This window comes from Camelina sativa, chromosome 8, assembly GCF_000633955.1.
Source record: "Camelina sativa cultivar DH55 chromosome 8, Cs, whole genome shotgun sequence".
Classification (NCBI taxonomy): Eukaryota; Viridiplantae; Streptophyta; class Magnoliopsida; order Brassicales; family Brassicaceae; genus Camelina; species Camelina sativa.
Window position 1 is genome coordinate 14,923,361 of NC_025692.1, and position 8,702 is coordinate 14,932,062.

Here is an 8,702-nt window from a genome sequence, read left to right on the forward strand (position 1 = left end):
CTTGTACTCTTTCAGCATTTGTTCTTTAAACCGTCCTGGAAATGGCAAAGGTGGCTAATAGGGAGGAGGAATGAACCGAACCGGCTTGTTAAAATTTTGAGCAATGACTCGATCAAGCACTCGACCATGTGCCCGACCGTGTGCATGGTCGAGTGTATGGTCGAGTGGTGTCTCAAACTCAGTTCTATTCTCATTCTGCACCTTTGGTTGGAGAAAATCCTCCCCATCTTGGTTATCACTATCTTCAGTGAACTTTGAAGGTAGTTCTTTGAGAGAGATAGCTTGGGCAGTGGAAAACTCCTTAAGATTGTTAATTCCTATCCCAATGAGTTGTCCAGAAGAAGAAGATCCACTCTTGCTCTCTAGGTGAAGCATTCTGCAAGTTAAAGCTTCAATCTTGATAGTAAGGGCATTGTATGTGCAGTCCATCTTGTTATTCATATCTGTGAGCTTCTTACTTGTTTCCATAGCTCCATTAGCATGACCTTGTAGGAGTTTCTGAAGCATACTCTTCATCTCATGATCTTGAGCAGGAGCTGGCTGGGGTTTTTGTGGAGGATAAACTTGAACCATAAACTTCTCATCTTCACAAACAACATGTACTTGCTTCTGCTGGGTTAGAAGGAGTTTATCTAGCTTCTCATCTAAGGCTTGTAGTTCCTTTTTATGCCCTTCCTCAGAATCAACACCTCCTCTTAAGCTTCTATCATATTCCTCACTGTAATTTCCATTGGCTTCAGCAAAGTTCTCTACTAAGTCCCAACCTTCATCTACATCTATATCCATGAAGCTTCCATTGGAGGCTGTGTCTAGAAGCATCTTGATCTTGGGAAGAACACCTCTATACAAAGTACACAACAAATATTCATTGTTGAATCCATGGTGTGGGCATTGTCTCTGGTAGCCTTTGAACCGCTACCATGCTTCACTGAAAGATACACCATTCTATTGGAGAAATCCTGAAATTTCATTCCTCAAATGTGCAGTCCTTGAGCTAGTAAAGTATTTTGCAAGGAAGACCTTCTTACAATCAACCCAAGAGGTGATTTTACCAGAATGTAGAGTCTTCTCCCACTGATGTGCTTTATCTCCTAGAGAAAAAGGAATCAACCTCAGCTTCAAGGCATCCTCACTGACTCCATTTATAGTGGTGAGGCTACAGAGCCTATCAAACTCATCAAGATGGGCAAGGGGGTCTTCAGTAGGCAGTCTATGAAATCTGTTGCTTTGAACCATGGAGATCAAACTAGTACTGATTGTGAAGTTTGTGTTGTGGATAGGAGGAGGCACTATCCCATACCTCTGAGTATGAGTAGTGGGAGCATCACTATCACCAATCTTCCTTCTCCTTTGAGGTTCAATCTGATCTTGTTGTAGTTCCATTCCCACCTCTTCTTCTGTTTTTTTGAGACTCTGAATAGGTGCTCGACCAGGTGCTCGAACAAGCACTCGACCGTTTGCTTTGAGGTACTTGGTCGAGTGCCTAGTCGAGTGGTACCTGAAAATCAAAACAGAACACCAGAACAACAAAGAGGTGAGTAATAGAATAAAAAGTAACATAGCTTAGTCTTGAAATAATGAAATCTCGACTGGAACATATAAACACCCTAATCGCAACGGCGCCAATTGAAACAAGAATTTTTCTATCTTAACCTATGAATGAATGTATGATGACATGCAAACAGACTTAGGCTAAGATGATCAAATGGGATGCAAGGTGTTTCAATACCCTTATGATGTTGCAGCATAAAGGATGTCAATCCATAAAGAGCGTGATATGTAAGCAGTCAAGATGTGATCAATGCATTCAAGTTAAGCCAAATATCAAGTTGGTTTTGTTACTAACAACCTAATGACAATAATGAAATGCAGAATATAAAACTACTAAGATAAAAGACAAAATGCAAAGAGAACAGTATGAAAAGTAGAGATGAATCTAAACAGCAACAAGAACTACACTAATGCAAGGCAGTAAATGCAACAGATTAAACATGATTGAATGCAATGAACAAGAATGAAACAGGAAATGAAATAGGTAGTGAAACAAGTAAATGGAGAACATAAACAAGAACACTTGATGATGCTCGAGCAAGCACTCGATCGGATGCTCGATCGAGTGGGAGGTCGAGTGACTTAGTACGAAGAACAGAGACAGAACAACAATCAGAACAGAGCAAAACGAAAGTAAATCAAACAACAAGCAAATAGCATTACTCAAACAAGGAAATGAATAAACAAGGAAAAGTCCTAAGGATGGATTCATGGGCTGGGCTCAAGCTATGGTTATCCAAACTGATCAACAAACCTAAATCAACAATGAGCTATCTCTAGACAATGACCTTCTAATACTTGTTAATCCATTCTCATGACAATAACAATCAAGCTTAGATACTCTTAGACCTAGTTCTCACTAGCTATTACATATAAAAGCAGGCATTAAACAACCAGATCATCAATGTCAAAAATCACTTCAAACATCTAATCTCTTAGCATGCTTCATGATAATCTCTAGCATTAACCTTATCTAACAACTTAGACATTGGTGTGATGCTAAGAAGCTTAAGATCTATCCTTACCCTCTCAGTATAAGAACAACATAGAGCATATCTAATCTAGAAGAGATATATAAACAATCAAGCTTGATCAATCTAAACAACCATACTCTTATCCAGCCTAATCCATCCCTAAGATCCTAATTCACTAATCAGATCTAAAAATCATCATGAAGAACACAAATCCAGAAAATGATGATATAGACATGGATGGATAGATAATGAGAGAGATGAACAATTTAATACAAAGAAGTGAAAGCAAATACTCAATAGATTCAAAGTTATGAAGATTACAAATCAATGAAAATCCTGGAAAAGATAAGAGATGATGCAATAAAGTAAAAACAACTAAAAATGGCAAAAACTAGGTTATGAGGTGTTTCTAAGGTCTCCAAGATCTGACCTTTTCGGCCACAAGTGCCAGTACATATATATAGTAAAGAGAGAGAAGCCCTAGTTAGCTAGAGGACAAAACAGAGAGTCGACTGCAAGTGCTCGAGTGGTTGGTCCGTCACGTAGCTCAAGTCTTCGATCTGGGATGATATCTGTTCAGTAAAATCGGGATAACACTTGAACTACACCTTCGATTGAACCACCGCCATTAGAAAGTTAACTCAATGTCTTACAACTCGCATGAAGGGTGCTCAAGCTGAATTGCAAAGGAAGATCTTCATTCNTAGAGAGTCGGCTGCCAGTGCTCGACCATGTGTTCAGGATAACTCTTGAACTACACCTTCGATTGAATTGAAACCACCGCCATTAGAAAGTTAACTCAATGTCCTACAACTCGCATGAAGGGTGCTCAAGCTGAATCGCAAAGGAAGATCTTCATTCGGATCGATCTTTGAGGAGCCGTTATGAATCCGACCATGTACTCGACCGTGTGCCTGGTCGAGTGGCATGGTCGAGTTGCCTTGCGAATCCACTTCCTGATACTTTCAGTCCTCTTGTTTAGCTCCAGAAATAACACCAAGTCTTTCTTTACCCTTTTAGAGCTCCATAACACCTAATAAGACTCCAAATGCACAAATGTATGCAATGCATGCTTCTAAACATTCTAAGTGCATATTTGGACATAAATGACTATAAAACCTTAGGAATCATTTCTATATGATGCAAAACATGAACTAAACAAGGCCTTAAATATGGTAAAATATAGTAACATCAAGTTTGCAGCGTTGTAGGCCGAGTTTCTATTGATGGAAGTTGATGCTATGGGATCAATGTCGATCGACACCAGGCAGATGTCGGTCGACACCAATCATGATGTTTTGCAAGTGATCGATTAGATTGTCAGTCGACACCAGGAGGTTTGTGTCGGTCGACACCAGTTCTCAGCAGGTGGCTGACGTGTTCCTTTTGCATGTATGGTGAGTTGTTTATGATTGTTGTTTGGTGCTTTGAGATCTGATTGCTTGTGTGTATAGCCTAGTAGATGAGAGATTTTCCTCACAAAGTATTTCTGAATATATTTATGCATCTCTTTTGTGTTGCGGTGCAAGTAAATTGCAAAGTGTTATCGTGGAATCAAGGCGATGAAGAGGAGGATGTTCTAGTGGCTCGATTGATTGATGTTTTACTTCTGTTAGGTTGCTAGAGTCGGGTCAATAATATGTTGTTAGGATGCGGGTTTATTGCTTCTTGACATTGTTGGATTATGAGTTGTTGATTATTTGGTTTATTGATTATTGAATATTTGCTAGTTTAATGTATATGGTATTTTCTGCTAGTTGAATGGTTTGTTGTTAGTGAGTAAAAAACCACTAGATAATTATTATTATTATAAAAAAAAACAAGTCGGATTATTTTCATATTAATTAAGATTTATTGCCAAAATTTACCAAAGTTTATTTTTATTTTTCAAAATTCCAAAAGAATAAGTATGTAAATAGGTATAATGTAAAGGGTACAACACCAAATATAATTTAAAAATGTTAATATAGATAAATTCATGATATTAATTTTTTTTATATTAATGAGACTATATATTTACATAAATTGATGATATTAATAGGTCGTTGCCATATCATCGCTACCTTGGCCATCAAGTCAGCATAATCAGCGATCAGTTTTGATTAGAGCATTATAATTAAAGTTCAGATAGGTTATTTTATTATTTTTTATTGTCCAGTTTGGAATACGCATGATTGATTTATTCGTATATCAAAACGCATGATCAGAATTGTTGAGTGTGAAATAGATTCTTTTTGTTGATGAACACCCTCTTGGTGTCGTGTTCGACAACACCAAGAACCCTACTGGTGTTGATCGGTACTTCTTCTGGTTTCGATAGCCACCCCACCTATCACGATCATACGTGAACATCAACCTTAGTGTATGTTGAAGACGATAAATACAAACGTACGATAAATTAACGATCTATTTGATATCTTGGAAGATCAACATATACTATTATATCGAGAAAGGTGGGTAGGACTGCGTAGCTTTTATTTGTTAGCTTATCTTTCATCAATACTTAATAAACCATACTAGTGATGTGAGAGCCTTAATTCGTTTTCATCACGTCAATCATATTATTTTATTAACATTTTGCTAGTGGCGGTTTCTCTACATAATTATTATATAATTCGTCACTACTACGGGTCTACATAATCAAGCGACAATAACGTGTTGACAATGAAAGTATAACAACCCATTGCAGTGGTGACTATTAATCAGATTCAACAAAGATAGTATAAAGTAAAAATATTTTAATATAAATACATTTGATATGTTTTAATGTTTATCAAAAAAAACAAAAAGGGGTTCGATTCACTAACTAGCTCATTGGAAAATAAACAAAGTGGGATTGATTGGTATCACTTACTAATGTTGTTTGCAAACAAACCGTTTGGCTGGAAAATTTTGGTTGGAGAAAGTGGGTTAAAGCTTAATTTTGATGGTTGCTAACACCAATTTCAGTCACTTAAAATTTTAAAAAACCAACATTTGGTTTTTATTTTGTCAGTTGCTCTTTATTTGTGGCATTAATTATTTTTATCTTACAAAAGAGAGAAGAATAGTGAATATAATTTGATTTTTCTCATACTTCTCATAAAATTTATAGGTTTGTTTGCTAATTAATACGTTTTGAAAACTTAATTGGCAAACTAATATATTTACTATTCAAAATTGGAAAAATAGTATGTTATGAAATAGAGAGTGTGTGAGATAAGAGAGATTGTGGGTCATAGGGTTGGTGAGAAGATTATTAAAAGGGGCATGTGTGTGTGGGTGAGAAATTTTTTTTTTTCCCATTCAATCACAATTATTCAAATAATTGTTAATATAATCTTTTTTTAGAAAACTTATTAGATACAAAAAAAAATCTATATTTTTTCTTTACAATTCGTTATGAATTGTATTTAATAATTTTAAAATATATTATATACATTTTTTGTATTCGTGGACCTATTAAGTATATAGATGTCTATACAACTTATTAAATGTAGACATCATCTGTACACATTATTAAGGGTACACATTATTTATCTGTACCCCAATGGTTTTGTATAAATTACATCTTACACTTAATAATATGTACAAACATTTGTATACTTAATAAGCTGTACAGACACAAAATTTATAAAAAATATTTAATATTATCAAATAAAATCATTGACAAATGCATATCAAATTATAAAGAAAAAAACATAAATTTTTCTATATCTCTAAAATTTTAGAAAACAAATTTTAATTACCCAGCATTTTTGTTTTTAGATTGTAGAGAGCATATAATAAAGAAGAATTTAAAAAAAAAAAAAATCAAAGACTCAATGGCATTTGTTGTAAATATGAAATATTGATGAGGGTTGGAAAGTCTTGTGAACAGTAGAAAACAATAAAACATGTGGAATTTGCTAATTGTCAATAGTGATTGTACTACTTTTACAATTATATTTTGAAAAATGTCTATTTTGCAAATTATCTCAAAATTTATTAACCTTTTGTATAAAAAAGTTATTGAGAAGAAGTAGAAACAAAATTTTCTCTCATTCTCATCTATGTATGTGTTTGGTACAACACCATTGTCATTATACAAGTTTTCTTCCAACATAAAAAAAGTAAAAACTATTATACAAGTATTCATTTTGCTCAAAAATTAGTTCTTATTTCACAATCAAATATTGTAATGACAAAAGTAAATTTTTTGCATTATAAAAGTTTCTCATTTAACTATATGATTTTTTCATATTATGAATAAGATAATGATTTATTACTCCCATATTTTTCATTTTAAAATAATTGATTTCATTTTTATAATTGATTATAATTTATAGTATTCATTTCAGTTTTTAATAATTTACTACAAAATTTTATAATTTATGATAATTTATTACTATAATCTATTGTCATAATGACAAAAATAATTCTTTAGCATTATAACAATTATCATTTAACAATGTTCATATTTCATATCATGAATTAGATAATGATTGATTACTCATATTTTTCATTTTGTAACTTAACTAATTTTATATTTTATTATTATTTGTTATAACGTATATTATTCAACCATTACAAAGTTACTAATCAAGTTACAAAGTTACTCAACCATTCCTCTTGTATTGTATCATTTTTTTTCTTTGATATCTTTAATCATTTTCATTTTAAACATCATTTGTACAACTGTTATAGTTTTTTATAATGTGACACCCTGGTTTGTGGAGAGGTTTAAAAAAAATAATTTGGTCCATATAGTTAGTCAGAGGATGTGCGGGGTAGAGTGTTGGTTGCACGGGAGATCCTTGACTGTTGGACTTAGTGCTAGATTCGAGAACGAATCTATGATGCAGGAGAATTGTAACATCCGCTAACCAAAAAATGGAGTATTGGAGGGTGTGTCGATCAACACAGCGTTTTAATCGGATGTTCGGTTCGATTTCAGGATTCTCGGTTCAAGTTGGGTTGGTTTGGTGGTCGTATTTAAAGTAGGAAATCAGCATTTTTGGGTTGAGAAAACCTATTTGTCGCCTCTTTGGTGTGAAAAAGAGAGAAAGCGTTTCCCAAAAAGTTCCTGAGTGTTTTCCTGAAGGTTCCCTAAAGCTTTTGCCATTGTCCTTGATAGTTTTTGGGCTTGGAGGTTGGAGATCTAAGGCTGAGAACGTGGGAGAAGCTTATGATCGTGAAGAGGCGATGCTCGACAGGAGTGTCGATCGACACAAGTCTTGTGTCGGTCGCCAATGATGCAAGGACGACGTGTTTGACCTAGGACCATAGATCGATGCCATATGGAGGTATCGGTCGATGAAATTAAGGATTTCGTGAAATGTCGAGCATGCGTCGATCTACACAAGGAGTGTGTCGGTCGATGCAAGGTGGTCTGTGTCGGTCGACACATGTTGTGTGTCGGTCTTATACTCTTCGCAGGTGTTAGTGTCGATCGACACATCCTTCGCAGGTGTTAGTGTCGATCGACACCAGGCGGGTGTCGGTCGACACCAACCTTCAGCAGCGGCTGATGACGTGGTTGCTTTGTGTATTGCCTGATTTTTTATAGTTTGTTGTTTGTAGCACGATGAGATCTTATTGCTTGTGTGTATAGCCCTGTAGATGGAAGGATTGCCTCACTAAGTATTTCTGATAATACTTACGTCTATCTTTTGTGTTGTGGCGCAGGTAAAGGCAAAGTGTGATCGTAGTTACAAGGCTATGAAGAGGAGGATGTCATAGAAGCTTGATAGTTTGTTCTGTCTGTGATAGGATGCTAGAGTGGAACATAGTTATCTAGAACAGTTGTTAGGATTGCTGGTTTTTTGACTTTTGTTATATTTGTGTTTGTTGTTGAGATTGGTATTGGTTTCTTTATTCATTATTGGTTTATTAGAATAATTTATTTAATATTCGCTGATGTTATTGATTGGTGTTAGATTGATAGTAAATATGAAATTACTAGATATTAGAATAAAAAAAATGGATCATATTATTTCAACGAATCATAACCAATATATAATTATATAGAGACAAAATAAGTAGACAGATAATCACGTTTTGGGATTGGTCTTTGATTGATATCATAAGTAGTTGGTTGCTTAATCAACCACACTTTATGTAAAGAAATATTTTAAATGAAGAAGTGGAAGTTCCCAATATTCATAGTCGAATCAAATGATATTTTATGTACACATATTTAATAATGGTCGATGAAAT